Source organism: Heloderma suspectum, chromosome 6 (genome assembly GCF_057233095.1).
Source record: "Heloderma suspectum isolate Gila_16-S chromosome 6, 16-S_ref, whole genome shotgun sequence".
NCBI classification, from domain to species: Eukaryota; Metazoa; Chordata; class Lepidosauria; order Squamata; family Helodermatidae; genus Heloderma; species Heloderma suspectum.
In genome coordinates, this window is record NC_139463.1 from 107,312,300 (window position 1) to 107,328,632 (window position 16,333).

The following is a 16,333-nucleotide window of genomic DNA, read 5'->3' on the forward strand; positions in this document are numbered from 1 at the left end:
TCCCAGCTTGGGGGAGAAGTGACATCACCCTTGATTTCAGAGTGTCTTTTTCTTGAGCTATTTCCCAACCTGGTGTAACTAAAGTGGGGCTAACACTGTTCCCCCGCATTTTCAATGCCAGTGGTGTCCTTTGAAGTTGGTGGGGGCATTTTTGGTGATTTTCACGGGTGGTATTCAAACTCTATCCATTTCTGGCTCGTGGTGGCTACCATTATCTAAGATCCATGTTAAGTGGCCTTGCAGACTAGTTGTCGCATGGATTGTTGAGGATTTCAGCATGGAGATGGGAGGATAATTGACAGGGGGGTTGCTTGTTTGGGTTTGAAGGAATCAGTGGATGACGATTAAGAGGGTTGGGATTTGTGGGCTGGTTTAGTTTCGTGTCTATGAAACTGAGGTACAAATCAAGGAATATCTGGTTTGGACCTTCCTTCTGTCATGAACTCACAAGGTCACCTTAGGCAAGCCACTCTTGCTTAGCCTCCATCTCCCCCGCCCACCCTTCCATCGGCAGTATGCGGGATAACAATACTGACATAGCTTGTATATGGTTGTTGACTTGTTGTAAGGATTACAACTAGGTCATTCACACAGAACACTTTGAACCCCTAAAAGCTGTGCAAATGTCATGTATTACTGTTAAGGTCAGCGGAATGCCATGAGTTCCTTCCCAATACTGTGGGGAAGCTTTGTTCAGTGAGGATAATAACCAGACACTGAAAATGAGCCTTTTAGGGAGCAATATTAAGCCCCCGAAGCATTGTCTGAGGGCCCATAGGAGAGCTGGGATTCTCCCCTCTGAGGAGACTCTGACCACAGAAGTGGGAGTTGGACATCCCTCCCTCTGCTGCCCTGTCATAGCTGGTCCAGGAGCTTGCCCTTGCTCATGTCCTCCCAGACTCACCCTGACCTGTCCGGCAAGGGCCCACATAATGCCTCTAGTATTGCACATATTACACTTTCGTGGTCCCAAACCGCACATTTTTAAATATGCGCATTTTAAAGCCCCCTTTTCACAAAAAAAGGGTGGCAAAATGGTGGGCGCTCACCAGACAGGCCCGGAGTGAGTGTGGGCGACTCGTCAAGCTTGCAGGGGCAGCGTTTCAGCAGGCCATTTTCCAACCATTTGGTGTGGAGATATGCAGACATTTTTCTGCCTCTCTCAAAATACTAGAACCTGGGGTATCCCATGAAGCTGATTGGTGGGAGATTCAGGAGAGATCACAGAAAGTACTTCTTCACACAGTGCATAGTTACACTATGAAATCTGCTACCTCAGGATGTAGTGATGGTCACCAATTTGGATGGCTTTAAAAGGGGATTAGATAAAAACCCGGAGGAGGAGGCTATCAATGGCTTCTCGTCCTGATGGCTATGTGCTACCTGCAATACCAGAGGCAGTAAGCTTATGCTTTTGAACTGTGGTGCTGGAGGAAAATTTTGTGAGTGCCTTGGGCTGCAAGAAGATCAACCCAGTCCATACTCCAGGAAAGAAAGCCAGACTGCTCACTTGAGGGAATGATATTAAAGGCAAAACTGAAGTACTTTGGCCACATCATGAGAAGACAGGATACCCTGGAGAAGATGCTGATGCGAGGGAAAGTGGAAGGCAAAAGGAAGAGGAGCCAACCAAGAGCAAGATGGATGGATGTAGGGATATACAAAATTGCCCTCACCTGTCTCCGCCGGGTTCTGCTGGGGGTGGGAGGTGCTCCGTCCCTCCCCCCAGAATCCTGGTCAGCCGGCTCCGCTCCGCGGGGATTCCACAGAGCTGCCGGCCGGCTCTGCCAGCAGCCGGGCATCCAGCCGCTGGTTAGCAGGGACGGAAATGGCGGCGGCCGTAGCTGCCGCCTTTTGCGTCCCTGTAGTCAGCCGTGATAGGCTACATAAATCTTTACGTAGCCTATCATGTCTGAATTTAAAAAAACCGCACGTACGCAAATGGTGGCGGCTATGGCCACCGCCATTTGCGTTTCTTATTTTGGCCCGTCTTAGTCTACGTAAATATTTACGTAGACTAAGACGGGCCAAAATAAGGAACACAACTGGTGGCGGCCATAGCCGCCGCCATTTGCGTATGAGCGTTTTGTTTTTTGTTTTAAGTCAGACGTGATAGGCTACGTAAAGATTTACGTAGCCTATCACATTGTTGTTGTGTGTGTTTTTAACCTAGCCATGACAGGCTACGTAAATCTTTATGTAGCCTATCACATCTTTTCTTTTCTTTTTTAACACTGGAAATGGCGGCGGCGGCAGCCGGTCGGAAGACCGGCCATCTCATATGCCGCCACCGAACCGCCACCAGAGCCGCCACCGGAGCCGCCGCCGCCCGGAAGATCTGCCCCAGGTAAATCTCATCTTGGGGGGGATCCGCAGGGTGGGCAGGGGGGTGGGCCGTTCCGCCACGGAGTTCGGGGGGACGAATGCAGTAGCACTCGGCCTCACAGAGATCCGTGGCTGAATTCTCGGCCATCCCTAGATGGATGATATTCTGGAGGTGATGGACTCCACCTTGGGGGAGCTGGGGTTAGTGACGGCCAACAGGAAGCTCTGGCGTGGGCTGGTCCATGAAGTCAGGAATAGTCAGAAATGACTAACCGAATAAACAATCTTATGTATACCAGTTGCTGAGGATCATGGGCAGGGTGGTGGTGTTGCACTCATGTCCTGCTTGTGGATTTCCTGTGGGCAACTGGTTGGCCACTCTGTGGACAGAATGCTGGACTAGATGGACCCTTGGTCTGATCCAGAGTGGCTCGTCTTATGTTCTTATGTCTCTACCAAATGCACAAGGAGAAAGAATGCCCACAGCTGTTTATTCGCTGGTATTTCTCCTTGATACCTTTCCTCCAGACTGACTCCTCCAGCCTTTGGTAATTAACTCTGTTGAAGGCTCTTTGGAGTTTACTCATCAAGGGGCAATGTAGGAAGAGGATTAGGTCTGTTCTCTCCCCAACAAATGGAGAGAGCAGTAAGGCATATCTGATGCTTTCAAATAATCAAAGACAGTGTATGACTTTGCTTTACTTTCTTTTATGAATTTCTCCGATATTTTGTTTTGTCATTGATGAAGTAAACTATTAATAACAAAAATTGATGCATTCTGATTTTATTCTTCTGATTTGCTTATGTGTGTGTGGCCGCTTTGGTTTGGGCAGGAGTTGGTTTTGATTTTTCAGAACTGGAAGAGGCCATTTAGGCCACCAAGTCCAACCCACTGCTCAGTGCAAGGACCCAAGGGGCTATCTCCACCAGTGATTTACTCCAAGCCAGCTGCGTGTTGAGGCTGTTAGGGATGCATGACATCATGGCCATCCAGCAGCCACCCTGAAGTTATCAGGGAAGAGCTGGATTTCCTGTGACTGCTTAAAGTCCGATTCGTTTCCTTGCCAGGTTCTCCTCAGAAAAGTTGCTGTGTGCCCCAAACCCCACCTTTACCTCAGATATGCTAGCCCTGCCCAGGGGTGTGCCTTTCACCGTGACCCGGGTCAAGGGATGTTCCCTGTGTGTTTCCCGTCCCTGCACAAACCAATTCGTGTCTCCTCAGAAGTTACTCCCATTGTGGTCAATGAGGGTTACCCTCTGAATGCCCACATCAGAACGTACAGAGATCCCCCTCAATTACCATGGCACAGTTTAAAGCCCAATCCCCTAAGTGTGGTAAAGTGCAATCTCAAGGCTCTGATTCTCCTTTGTTTGTTTTATTGCCTTAGGAAGTAACTACTTCAACCCTTCATTGTAGCGATCCTGTGGGTTAAAATGGGGGCTGGTTTCCCATCTTTGTGTTCTCCCCCTCTCTTTCCCAGCACAAGCATATGTGTGTCTACTTGGAAGGAATTCCCATTGTGCTCAATGAGGCTTGTTCCTGAAATGCAGGCACATCTGGAGTTTCAAGGGGAAGGAGGAAGGGAGGGGGGGAGCCTCTCTTCTTGGCTGAGAAGCCCCTGCCAGTGAGATGACATTCACTCCAACCCCCACCAGGAAGTATGTTCTGTGAAGTGATTTTTACTGGTACGGAGAACCTGCTCGTGGAGCCCTGCATGGACCAAAGCACAGCAAAGCTGATTCCTTGTTTAAAAGATCCAGTACTCCTCCATTAGTTTCTCCTTCCTTTGTCATGGAGACACAACCCAGTTTAAAGCATTCCGTGTTAGTAGAGCCAATGCTGATCTAACATATGCAATTCGATGTGTACTGTTTGCCATATCTAAGAATGTGATGGTCCAAAACTGTAACACACAACAGGACATAATCACCACATATGAATATATAAACCCTGCTGATTCCAATTTCTCCAACATAGAATCATAGAATCATAGAGCTGGGTGGAGCCACTTAGACCATCAGACCCTCTGCTCAGTGCAGGAATCCCTGATAGATGACTGCCCAGTTTTTCCTGGAATACCTCCATTTTGTCTTGTTTGTAGTTGCTCTCCTTGCCAGATGCACCATATTCCATCGGTGTAACAATTTTGATGAATTCTCTCTAGGGATTGTCGATACGGTTTTCTTTGATTGATTTATCCATAATGTATCCCATACTTTTTGCTCGATATCATTACTGGTTCCAGGAGGCATTTTCACTTCCTCACCTGAATTATTTATTTTAGTAATTAATTAAATGTCTACTCCACCAATTAGCCAAGGCTCAATTTTTAAAATGGAAGGACTATAAAGCCTGGAAAAATGAGGTCTTGATCTGGCACCAGAAAGACTACAATGTAGGTGCCAAGCGAGCCTCTTTGGCCGGGTGTTCCAGAACTAAGGTGTCACCGCTGAAAAGGCCCTCACCCTAGTAGCCACCTACCTCACATCATTCAGCCAAGGCAGCCAGAGAAAAGCTTCTGAGGATGATGGAAGGGTCAGGGCAGTTATTTATGGAAGTAGACAGTCCTTCCAGTTACCTGGCGCTACGCTGTTTAAGAGCTTTGTAGGTTAATACCAGCACTTTGAATTGGGCCTGGAAATGGACTAGCAGCACCCAGTATAGATCATAAAGCACTGGCATCATATGATCATATTGGCCAGTCCCTGTTAACATTTTCACTGCCATATTTTGGACCTGAAGCGAAGGAAAAGAAAACAGGAAAGAAAGCAGCAACAGCCTCTGATCCAGATGCCAGCCCTGAAATGGCCTTTCCAATCTTCGTAGTCAGCTTTTAGCAGCTCTGTGCTTGTGCTGAAAAAGGGAAAGAAAACAGAGCATGGAGAGAAAAAAGGAGAAGGAAGGGAGTAGGCACGTCTCCTTAGAGGAACAGGCTGAGCAATACTTTATTCATTCCAGATGAATCTTCAAACCCATTTCAGTCCGACTTTTCTGCTGACAAGGAAATACAAAGTACAGCAGAGACTGGGAGGAGGAGCGGAGGAGAGACCACTCTTCTTCCTTCCTGTCTCTGCCCTCACCACCTCGGTGCAACCTCAGATGCCTCAGAACGGTGCCTCATGCCTAGATCTACTCTTGGGCAACTGGGTCATCTTATCCATGTTTACTCAGGATTCAACTGCACTGAACAACACGCCATGTACTTCTGACTAAAAGTGAATCCAGTCAGCTATTGGGGCCTCTGAGAAATAGGAGGGGAGTACTAGCTTGTTTGGGACAGCTCCAGGTTTTGCAGACATACAACAAACCTTTTGGGGGCAAAAATTCCTATGTAGCGATGTCAGAGAATTCTGCCACGGACTGAAATGGGATGGAACTCCCTTCAGTCCGTGCCACGGAATCCTCTGCGGAACGGCACCACGAGGTCCTGCAGAGCCAGCAGTCATGCAGCTGTCAAGGGCTCCTTGGAGGCCTCTCTCAGTCTAATCCAGTAGCCAAGTCCAGACACAGACAAAGGGATTCCTTTCAAAGCTTTATTCTTCTTTTACAACTTAACACCTCTACAGGTAGCAACTAGATCTGAGCAGCAGAGTACCTATGCCCTAAGTTGGAACAGTTGGTCCCCATTTGAAAGGGAATTACTGGCAGACCCCTGAACTTAAGGACTAGGGAGAGTCCCTCCCCTTTTCCCTTGGATCCTCTGGGCGCAGCCCTTGTTTGCGCGCCAACCGGGCACTACACCTCCTTTCCGCGCACTCCATCTGGCGCCACTCTCTGCGTCTGCGCCGCGCATCCACCAAGTCTGCTATCTGTGCTCGGTCACTCCCTGGACTGCTTTCTAATCTAGGAATGCTGGTGGGAGGAATCTCCGTCAGCTGCGGCCCTGAGAAAGAGGAGCACGCTCCTCTACCAGGAGCAACTGCTCTTCCTCCGAATCAGAACTACTCTGGGATTCTATGGGCTCAGTGTCCACCCTGACAGCGGCTTTTTGTTCATCGTCCGCAAAGAGTCATGAAATTTTCATAAATAAAAACGCAGTGTAGTATATTCCAATAATAAATACGTAAGTTTTTTTAAAAAATGAATTGTGCTCACTGCCTTGTTTGCGGGTGTTCGTTTTTAAATTGAAATCCTCTGTCTCTGTTTACTTTCAGCCAAAACACTTCCTCTTCCTAGGGGCTTCCCAAAAGAAGGCTGTCTTAGGTTTGCCAGAAAAATAAACTCTTTGTTTAAAGCAACGCTGTTTTAAGGAAAGAAAAAACCTTTTTAAACTGACCATGCCACTCCTGGACCGGCAAGAGGACAAAGGGATGTGAATTTTCAGGGATGTAGACTCATAAACTGGGGGTCTTCCTGGTAAACAGAGATGGTTGGAGATGGTGGCATTCATATCTGATGCACATGATGCTCACATCAGCTGGAACATGGACCTCAGAGGAACAGGTGGTTTGTCTTGTCTTTTCTTGAGCTCATATTGGGAGACAGGGAGGAATCCAGAAGTACAACAGGAACCAGCAGCCATTTCAGAGAATTTATGATCACGGCAAGTACATCTTGTCATTCCATGTGTTCCACACAGCTGTGATTCATTGCAATCACCTGCTGGCATGTTCTGAGGCTTGGCATCTTCTCCAGGACATCCGGCCTCATTTGTGTGTAAGATCCCATGGTGTCCAGCTGGTCTACCTGTATATTAAGCACCTGTGTCTAAAGGATACTCTCAGAAACATACCAGCAGAAGAAGACACTTGGCTCACTACTCTGTGTGACAGAACTATATTACGTCTGGTTAGAGGAAGGTTTCTTGTGCAAAGGTGTGAACTCTCTCCAACATTTTATTGGGGAGAATAACAGGTGTAAAAGCATTGGGCTTCTTGTTACTAAACTATTTTGCATCCTGAGAACCTGTTTCTCTCCTTTGTGACTTACTTTGGATGCTCATCTCCCTCCGCGTTTTCCTTTATTAACATACAGACAGGATGGTGTGTTTGGGCTGAGTGGTTAAGAGCCTTCTTTGTATTTCCATTTAAACAATGCGATCAAACAAACAACAACAAAGATCAGTTGAACCCTGATGACCACTTCGTCATTAGGTTTAGTCAAGAGTCTAGTCCTGGGGTGTAAAGAAATGCTGTTGGTTGAAGGGCTGAATTCAAATTTGGGGAAGTTCTTTTGTTCCAGTGATGAGTGAGGTCTAAAGCAAAAGGGATGGAGCCCCAAACACAAAAATACCAGCATACTTTAGCTTGCAACGCTTACTGCCAGTAAGTAAATCCTAGGAGAGGCATTTCAAGTTTTTAGAATGGGGAAAAATGTGCAAAAGGCTGGAAACGAACAAGTCATCTGTGGTGGGGGGATTGGTGGTGTTGGCCAGGTGAAGAGGCATAGGTGCCTGGGCAACCCTGAAGGCTCAGCTTGGGGCTCCAGGAGAGCTGGATTTGGCCCACAGGCCCGTGGTTTCCCTCCCCTCCTCTAGCCCTTTGATGAGCCTCTAGTGTGTAATACTGAATAGACCTTTGCAGAGTTTTAACACTTTTTTTTTTAGTAGTCATGCACAGAGGCTGTGATGGTGGTGGAGAAACCAGTCTCAACATCTATGTGCCATGTTACCTTACAGACCATCCCCCAGCCTGGTTAACAGTGGTGGCCTTTCAGCGGTGCCCCCTAGTCTCAAGATGCTGTTGAATAATGCCAGGTCTCCCAGGGGAAACAGTATGATCTGGCCCAGAAAGAGAGACCTAGTTGGATGAAAGGGAAGGATAAACTTCTCCCAAATGTGTCCTCCAGAAGGTGTGGGGGGGCAGTCAAGCACCAGTCAAGATTTGAGGGGCATGGAGGGGCACAGCTGCATGCCATAAGGATTCCATCTTGTTGTTTTCCATTTAGTGGTTTTAATGTTCTATATATTTTAAATTGTTTTATTGCGTGTTGTTTGGTTTTAATTTTTGTGAACCTCCCAGAGAGCTTCGGCTATTGGGCAGCATAGAAGTGAAATAAAAATAAATAAATAAATAAATTGTTGACCAAATATCCCATTCAGGAGTTGGTCCGGTTTGTCTACACCTGTTAAGAGAGCTAAGCAAAAATCCTAAATAAGTGATCACAGCATTGATAGTTGGAGGTTGGTTGGAGCGGTATCAGTTGAACTCCTTACCAACCTGGGACAATTCCATCTCCAAACAAAGGCCACCTCAGTGACCGTTGTGAAGGTAAGACAATGTAATTAGGCCATTTTGAGCTCATTGGAGGAAGGATGGGATATATATGTGATAAATAAATAGTGCGATATATTGGTGGCTTAGTGGTTAAGACGCTGAACTGCAGACTGGAAAGTCGGCAGGACAGCAGTTCAAGACCCGAGTGCTGCATGACGGAGTGAGCTCCCGTCTTCAGTCCCAGCTTCTGCCAACCTAGCAGTTCGAAAGCAAGAAATTGCAAGTAGATAAATAGGTACTGCCTCGGCAGGAAAGGTAACAGCGTTCCGTGCACCTCGGTGTTCAGTCATGCCGGCCACATGACCACGGAAGCGTCTTCGGACAGCGCTGGCTCTTCGGCTTAGAAACGGGGATGAGCACCGCACCCTAGAGTCGGACACGACTGGTTGGGGACACCTTTACCTTTTTATATTGGTAGGGAAAGCAAGTAATGAATTCTACCCATCACCCCCTCCCATACACAAACACACAAACATGATTTTCTTTTTCATTGGTTCAGAGATAATTAGGAAGAGACACAGCGAGCCATGGCTGCAAAGGGGCTTTGTCTATTATGGCTGCTACTGGTGTTCACTTGGATGATGGTAGGGATGGAAGCTTTCCGTGATTATGAATAATTCAAGCTACATCATGTGGATTTTCCAAAGACAAATGCCCAGAATGACAATGTCTACTGCAGAATGATTCTGACCAAGAGATGCATTGCCTTTGGAATCTTTCACACTTACATCATTCATGCCTCAGAAGAGCAGCTTCAAGACATCTGCACCGTTGATGGCAAACCAGTCACTGGAGACCATCGACACTCATCTCCCCTTTCACTGACTTCCTGTTATGATGGCTCTCATGACCTCACTTTCTCTGGTGAAGCTATCACTGGAATAATTGAAGTTCGGTGTAAGAATGGAAAACCAGTTGGATTTCTGGGATTTCGTAGATTTGTTTGGCTCCCAAATCGCTGAATTTCTCAGGCAAAAACGTAGGCTTAGGTTGTAAAAGATCTGGAATGTTAATGAATTTAGATCTGCCTTAGATGACCTTCAGTCTGTCTAGAGATTCAAATGTCCACCCTGCTCCCTTTGGGCTTCCTTCCAGCCTCCTCTGATCCTTCGCCTCACTTTGCATGATTTCCTTGCTTGCTACTTTTCCTGCTGTAGGGCTGCAGCTGCTTCTTGACATCCTGCTGCCTTTCTGGCTCTCCCCATGGTGACTCAGATAAGCATACCTGGAACACTCTGATCAGCTTGTGAAAACACACCTGACAATTACATCACTACCTCCAGCCTAGATTGGATAGCTCAAGGGGGTGGGGAAAGAAGTTGGTGTCTGCATAATTTAGCAACCACATCTGGCAAAGCTCCGGACTTCTGGGCCTTCGAAGGGTCCACTTACAGGAGCCCCATTCTTTGCCAAATCGCGAACCCTCCTCCTACAGCCTTTAGTTAGCAAGCTTTTAATTAGGTAGCAGATACATGTTCTGGATGGTTTCCTTCTGTATCAGAGATTGTGGATCATTCTGGCTTTGAAAAAATAAAACTTGTCCTTGTTTAAGCATGGAAAGATGTGCTTCGTTATTCAAAGAAAACCTCTGGCCTCATTGCGCAAAATATTCTCGGGGGGGGGGGGGATAAAGGAAGGGATGTCTAGATGTCTCTTTGGTGACAGTCCTGCTTCTGTAACCAGAAGAAAAAGAAGAAAAAGTCACAACCTCCCCTTCGTGTGTTCAGAACCCTAATCTCCTTGTGCACCAAATACCAGATGAGGTGGCAAACCTCTGTGTCTGGACTGTACAATCTGGGACTGCAGGTGGAGGCTGACATAACCAAATGACCTTCCATTCTACATTATTCCCCCATCATGAAAAGTAGCTTGTTACATTGACGTCTGGGCTAGAATCCTCTCACCTTAAGTTTAGCTTCCCTATGTGCATTTTAAAACCATATTGCTTGTCTCCGGCTGGAGGAGGCTTGAGTTATATGAGGCCTCACTTCCAGAAGCGGGAAGCCACCACCCCCCGGCCTGAACTTCGCGGGGGTGGTTTTGTTTTGTTTTTTTCGTGGCCGGGTAGACGGGGTGCTTCTACCCGGCCTGACTTTCGCCGGCGAGGGATGGGGCGCCTCTCACGCGGCCTGAATTTCGGCCGGGTGAGTTGGGAAGCCTCCCCCCCCTCGCATGAACTTCGGGGGGAGAAGCGAAGCACCTCCCCTCCACCGCGAAAAAAGCTGCGGGACAAGTTAAGTCCCTTTTGTAAATCCCTAATTAGGGATGAACGCAAGTGACTTACCTTTCCGCGGATTATGTTGATGGTGGGGGGGAGGCGTTCCATCCCTCCCCACGGAATCCTGGCTGGCCAGCTGTGCTCCGCAGCGATTCTGTGGCGCTGCTGACCGGCTCCGCCAGCAGCTGGACATCCGGCCGTTGTCTAGGAGGGACGCAAATTGCGGCGACCGTAGCTGCCGCCATTTGCGTCCCTGCAGTCAGCCATGATAGGCTACATAAATGTTTACGTAGACAGTCATGGCTGTTTTAAAAACAAAAACAAAAATGCATGTATGCAAATGGCGGCGGCCATTTTGTTTGTTTGTTTTTTTAACCTGGAAATGGCGGTGGCGGCAGCTGGTTGGAAGACCGGAGCCGCAGCCGCTGCTGCCGAACCACCACCGCAGCCGCCACTGCCAGGAAGATCCACCCCAGGTAAGTCTCGTCCCGGGGGTGGAGGGGGGTGGCGGGCCGTTCTGCCACCAATTTCAGGGGGCCGAATGCACTGGCATTCAGCCTCCCCGAGATCCATGGCGGAACTTTCGTACATCCCTAATGTGGATGGAAATCGATGTGTGGAAATGGAGGTAGTCTCAGAGGAGATGTGGAGACCTCCAAGACTTATAGTCTCAGGCAACTTTAACATACATGCCAAGGCTGACTTGTGTGGAGCGGTTCAGAACTTCATGGCCACCATGACAGCCATGGGCCTGTCTCAAATAATATCTGGCCCAATACACGTGGCGGTGCACACATTGGGTTTCGTCATCTAAACTGGGATGGAAGAAAATGATATGTGGGTAGGGGTCCTATGATGACTCTAGGGATGTGGGAGAAATCCTCCACGGACCCCAATGAGGCTGGATTCTATTGAATCCGGCCATCTGAAGTCCATGCAGGATCGGAACTCCTACCTCCACCTCCCCTGTGAAGTCCTTGGCAGGGGATCCTGCCTGCCGCTGGCTCCGAAGCCCCAGCGATATGGCCACCATTGCTGTATCACTGGCTGGAATGACGAACTGCACACAGAACTGGCGTCCAGCACAGCGGACTCCATTTGCGTCTGTGCTCTTTGACGTGATAGGGAACGTAAATCTTTACGTAGGCTATCGCATGAAGGAACAGGGATGCAAAAGGCATATAATCACTCCTAAATGTGCTCAGCCAAACAATAGAGTCATATTGGCTCCTTGGTATTCTGAGGAGCTGGGAAACAGCAAGGTCAACAAGTAGAATGCAGCTGGTGTAAAAACTGAAGCAAATGTGACTAAAAATATGACCCTTTTAGGGCCTACTCCATGGATGTGACTTTGGTGTGTAGGGGGGAGTTTATTTCTTCCCCATCACTGTGTCTGCTCAGCATTTGCCAATAGAGCTGTTTCAGGTGGTCAGGAGTCTGCTTCGTATAGTTCAACACACACACACACACACACACACACACAGGCCCATTGTGTTACATTTGTAGATACAATTATTTATATTTTCTCCAACTTGGATACCACCATTCTGAAAGAAATGGAGATGGATGTAGCCATGGCACCCGCTCTTCCTGTAGCTATGGATACTTCTCAGCTTGTGCAAGCTGGTTCGAGGACTGAGGCCTATCACTTGTCCTTTAGGTCCTTGCTCTTGCTGGCTAGAGAGGTCTTCCAGGGCTGGGCATACAACATGAATATCAGGAGTGGTCAATGCCTCATTAAGGGATACATAGTTACAGCATTCCTAAAGGAGGCAGTAGTAAAACCACTGTTGAAAAAGCCCTGTCTAGATCCCTAGGCTATGAAGAATGATCACCCAGTTTTGAATCTACCATTTCTGAGCAAGATCTCTCCACTGGTCCTATGCCAATCTTTATCCATTCAGACAATTAGGCCAAGTCTCCAATCGACTGCTTCACCCCAACAGAGTTTTGTATCTTTCCTGCCCCAAGATTAAGCAGGGCAAGCCCTATACGGGGATATGACCAACACATTTTATTTCCTTGTACTGGGACTTGAGGACTTGGAGAAAACAGACGATGTGCTCTGTAATTTTTAAAATTAATGTGTTTGGCATTGCTGATGTTGGAAGCCCCACAGGTAATCAGAGGTCCCCATGGGGAAAACAACAACAACTGATACCTCAAACAGCCCATCTCTACTGTTAGATGCATGCGACATTCAGTCTATAAAGACTCCTGTCTGAACAACTTGCTCCACCATAATCTGGGAGATTAATTTGAGGCAGGCACAGCTCTGTCAACTGAAGCTTTTCTGTATCTTCTGCCAGGACTGATATTGATGGTGATGGCAATAAGTGATCATGAACGGGTCCGGTTGGAGCTTTGTCCAAATCTGTCCACGTTCCATCTGATTTTGCTGCTGCTACTGTTACATTATTCTTCAAGCAGGAGTTTGAACTCCAGCTCCATACATAGCTGGAACTCAACAGTCCAATCTCATTCATATAAAGATTCAGATGAGATGTTCATTGGCCAGTTTGTGTCCATGGCACTTGCTAACACTGTTACACAGGAGTTTAGAAAACAGCCAAGTTATTCCACTGCAAGAAATGCTTAGTAAGTTCTTTCTTTCTTCCTTTCTTCCTTCCTTCTCTGTCTCATATGAAAAGTTCTGTACTGGACCCAGTGATCGTTCTTCACTTCAAAAAATAAATTGCTACCTTTAAGCACCATCGTTTCTCTTTCTTCACTCTTCTTTTCTTTTTGAAGCCAGGATGGTGTTCATTCAGATTAATATTCTTCCACTCTACCCTGTAAAACCAGAACAATTAGCAGATCAAGGTCAGATCTGGTTCTTTCTTAAACTTTTCTATATCTCAGTTGACAAAAATGTTTTTTGAGCTGTCTTGGGAGCAGAGGTCAGACATTCATCCATGTGGGAAGAATCCTTAAGTGCACATCCAAACTGCCCTAGATAGTACGTTTCTTTTCTGCAGGAACACTGTTGGACGTGGGGTGGGCAAACTTCCAGGGGTTGTCCTACCCTGCACTCGCCACTGCCAAATTTGCCGCATCCAAAATTATGGCATTTTTGCAGAGGAACAAGGTGTGTTTCCCTGCATGTGCCTTGTTTCCAAGCAGAATCGTGTTTCCAAGAGCATGATTCATCTTGCAAACAAGCATGCTCCGTTGTGCCTTATTTCCCTGCAATTTACTGCAATTTCAGCAGACTTAGAAGGGGAGCACAGTGTGTGTGTTGCAAAAAAAGCTGTGGGGGACAGACTCATGCAGCCTGTAGCCTGTGTGTTCCCTAACCCCTGATTTAGGTAGAAACATAGTTACTTAGATGTTATGGAGCCAATGGTAGGATTCTTTTTGCTTGCTTGCTTGCTTGCTTGCTTGCTTGCTTTCTTTTAAGAAATCATGGTCAATTCAGACTTCCAGAGTCAGCTGTCAATCTCTCCGAAGGCTGCCAGGGGTAACAAAAGGAAAAGCAACCCACCTACCCCTACCCACACACACACATGCAGAACCTCAGACCAAAAGAAACACACATGATTATTTTCCTTATTAATATGTAATTCATTGATGCAAAAGGAAAAATGGAGAAGATTCAGAAAGGAAAAAAGAAAGCAGAGCTCTACATATGGTTCTTCATCCAGTTGCTTTGTTCCTGAGGTGCTTCTCTGACAATCCAGGGACTGTCATGGATCCTGATTGTGGAAACAGCTTTTCCTGGTCTTGAAGCCCTCATCAATTCTCCTCATGGGCACCTCCCCTCAGGGAATGGTGCCTCTCCTTGGACACACACTCAGTGCCTGAGAATCAAAACCTTGTACATTATAGCCTAATCAAAACAGGAGCCTGACATGCACAAGGGGGTGATTTGTCCATCTCCACACCCCATTAGTTTTGCCCCTGAGGTGCTAAGTGTCTGTGGATCCGTTCCCTGCTCTTTTGACAGACCAGACAGTTCTCCCTCATAATAGCCATCAAACTGCACTGTTATTAAAGAGGGTCTCTGTTAACACTGCATTGTGGAGTAAGTGATCTTGGTTGGTAATGTACTGGGGGGGGGTTATTTGGGGGAGGGTTATATTGGGCAGGATATTAATTGGTGGAAATAAATGATGATAGTACATTTGAGGTGATATGGGAGTCATGGAAGGGCAGGGATGTCTGAGAATTTCATCTCAGTTTGCCCATCACTCAAAATGCCCTGTTCATAACCCTGAATGCAAACAGGAGTGCATGTTCTCTGAAAATGTCCACAGATTCCTGAACTTGTGCTTGCATTCACAAAATGTGCACTTTTTAAAAAATGCCTGTTTAAAAACGGGAAACTCTTGGTGAATGCACAAATTGAAAAATGCACAACTTCTGAAAAATACACAACTTTCCCCATTCAAATGAACAACAACAACGAATGGTCACAAATAACAAGGGGAACAAGCTAAATCAAACTTGCAAGCAAAGTTTGGAGAATTTCAGTTTAGGGGCATCCCTGGGTCCTCCATCCCTACTGAAGGGGAATTGAATTGTTTTGAAGGGGAAGAGTTTTGGGGTGCAAATTGAAGAATTTGAATTTTGATGGCTTGCCTTTGTAAAATTTAAATTCCAGTAAATCAAAATGTTCATATATGCATATAAATCAGCATATGCCAATTGTATGCAATAATTTGTCTCTTGGCTTGATCTCCTGGGTACCTAGCAATACCCCTGGAGACAAGCTGGCAGGAAAAGAGAGGTGGATGAGAAAGATTCCCAGTAGTTCACTCATTGGGCAGAAAGAGACTGGGGCATTGGAAGAGCAAGGTGAGAAAAACTGACATTTACCCTGCAAATTAGCCACATGGATCTAGCCATTTATTTCATTGTATGTTATGCTATATCTGCAAAGAGAGTTTCAGCTATTGGGCAGTACAGAAATGAAATGAATGAATGAATGAATGAATGAATGAATAAATAAATAAATAAATAAAATTTCAGAGATACATTGTAACTTCACAACAATCCATTACACTGCATTAGGAAAAGAGATTATGGGGGTGTCTCCATGACAATGGAAGGAGAAGGACGGAGTGGCTTCCCCGCATTTTTCATGGAGCCGGTTTTGGTCCGGGCAGGGATCCACGAGTGCTTTGCGCCATTCTAAGTCATCTCACAGAACATACTTCTGTGGGGCGGGGGGCTGGGGTGACTGTCATCTGACTGGCAGGGGCTGCTCAACCAATAAGAGAGGCTTCCCCCCTCCAGGCTCTCCCCCCCTTTCTTCTTCCTATTGTTTTGCTGATTATGCTTTATACTGATTTGGATTTTTACTCTGGTTCTATTAGTTATGGATTTCTTTACATCTGTGTGTAAGTCTGTGGTGAGAAGCAATGAATGAATGAAAGTTGTTGTTAGGTATTATTATTATAATCTTCCTATTTAGTTAGATGAGTGACTCATAATGCACAATCCAACATACTTGATTGAATAATATATAACCTTCTCATTGCAGCATGATCCCTACAAACTACCAGCATGTGCTTGCCTTTAATTTTGCCATTCATGAGATCAACAAGAATGCCGAATTTTTACCCAACGCCA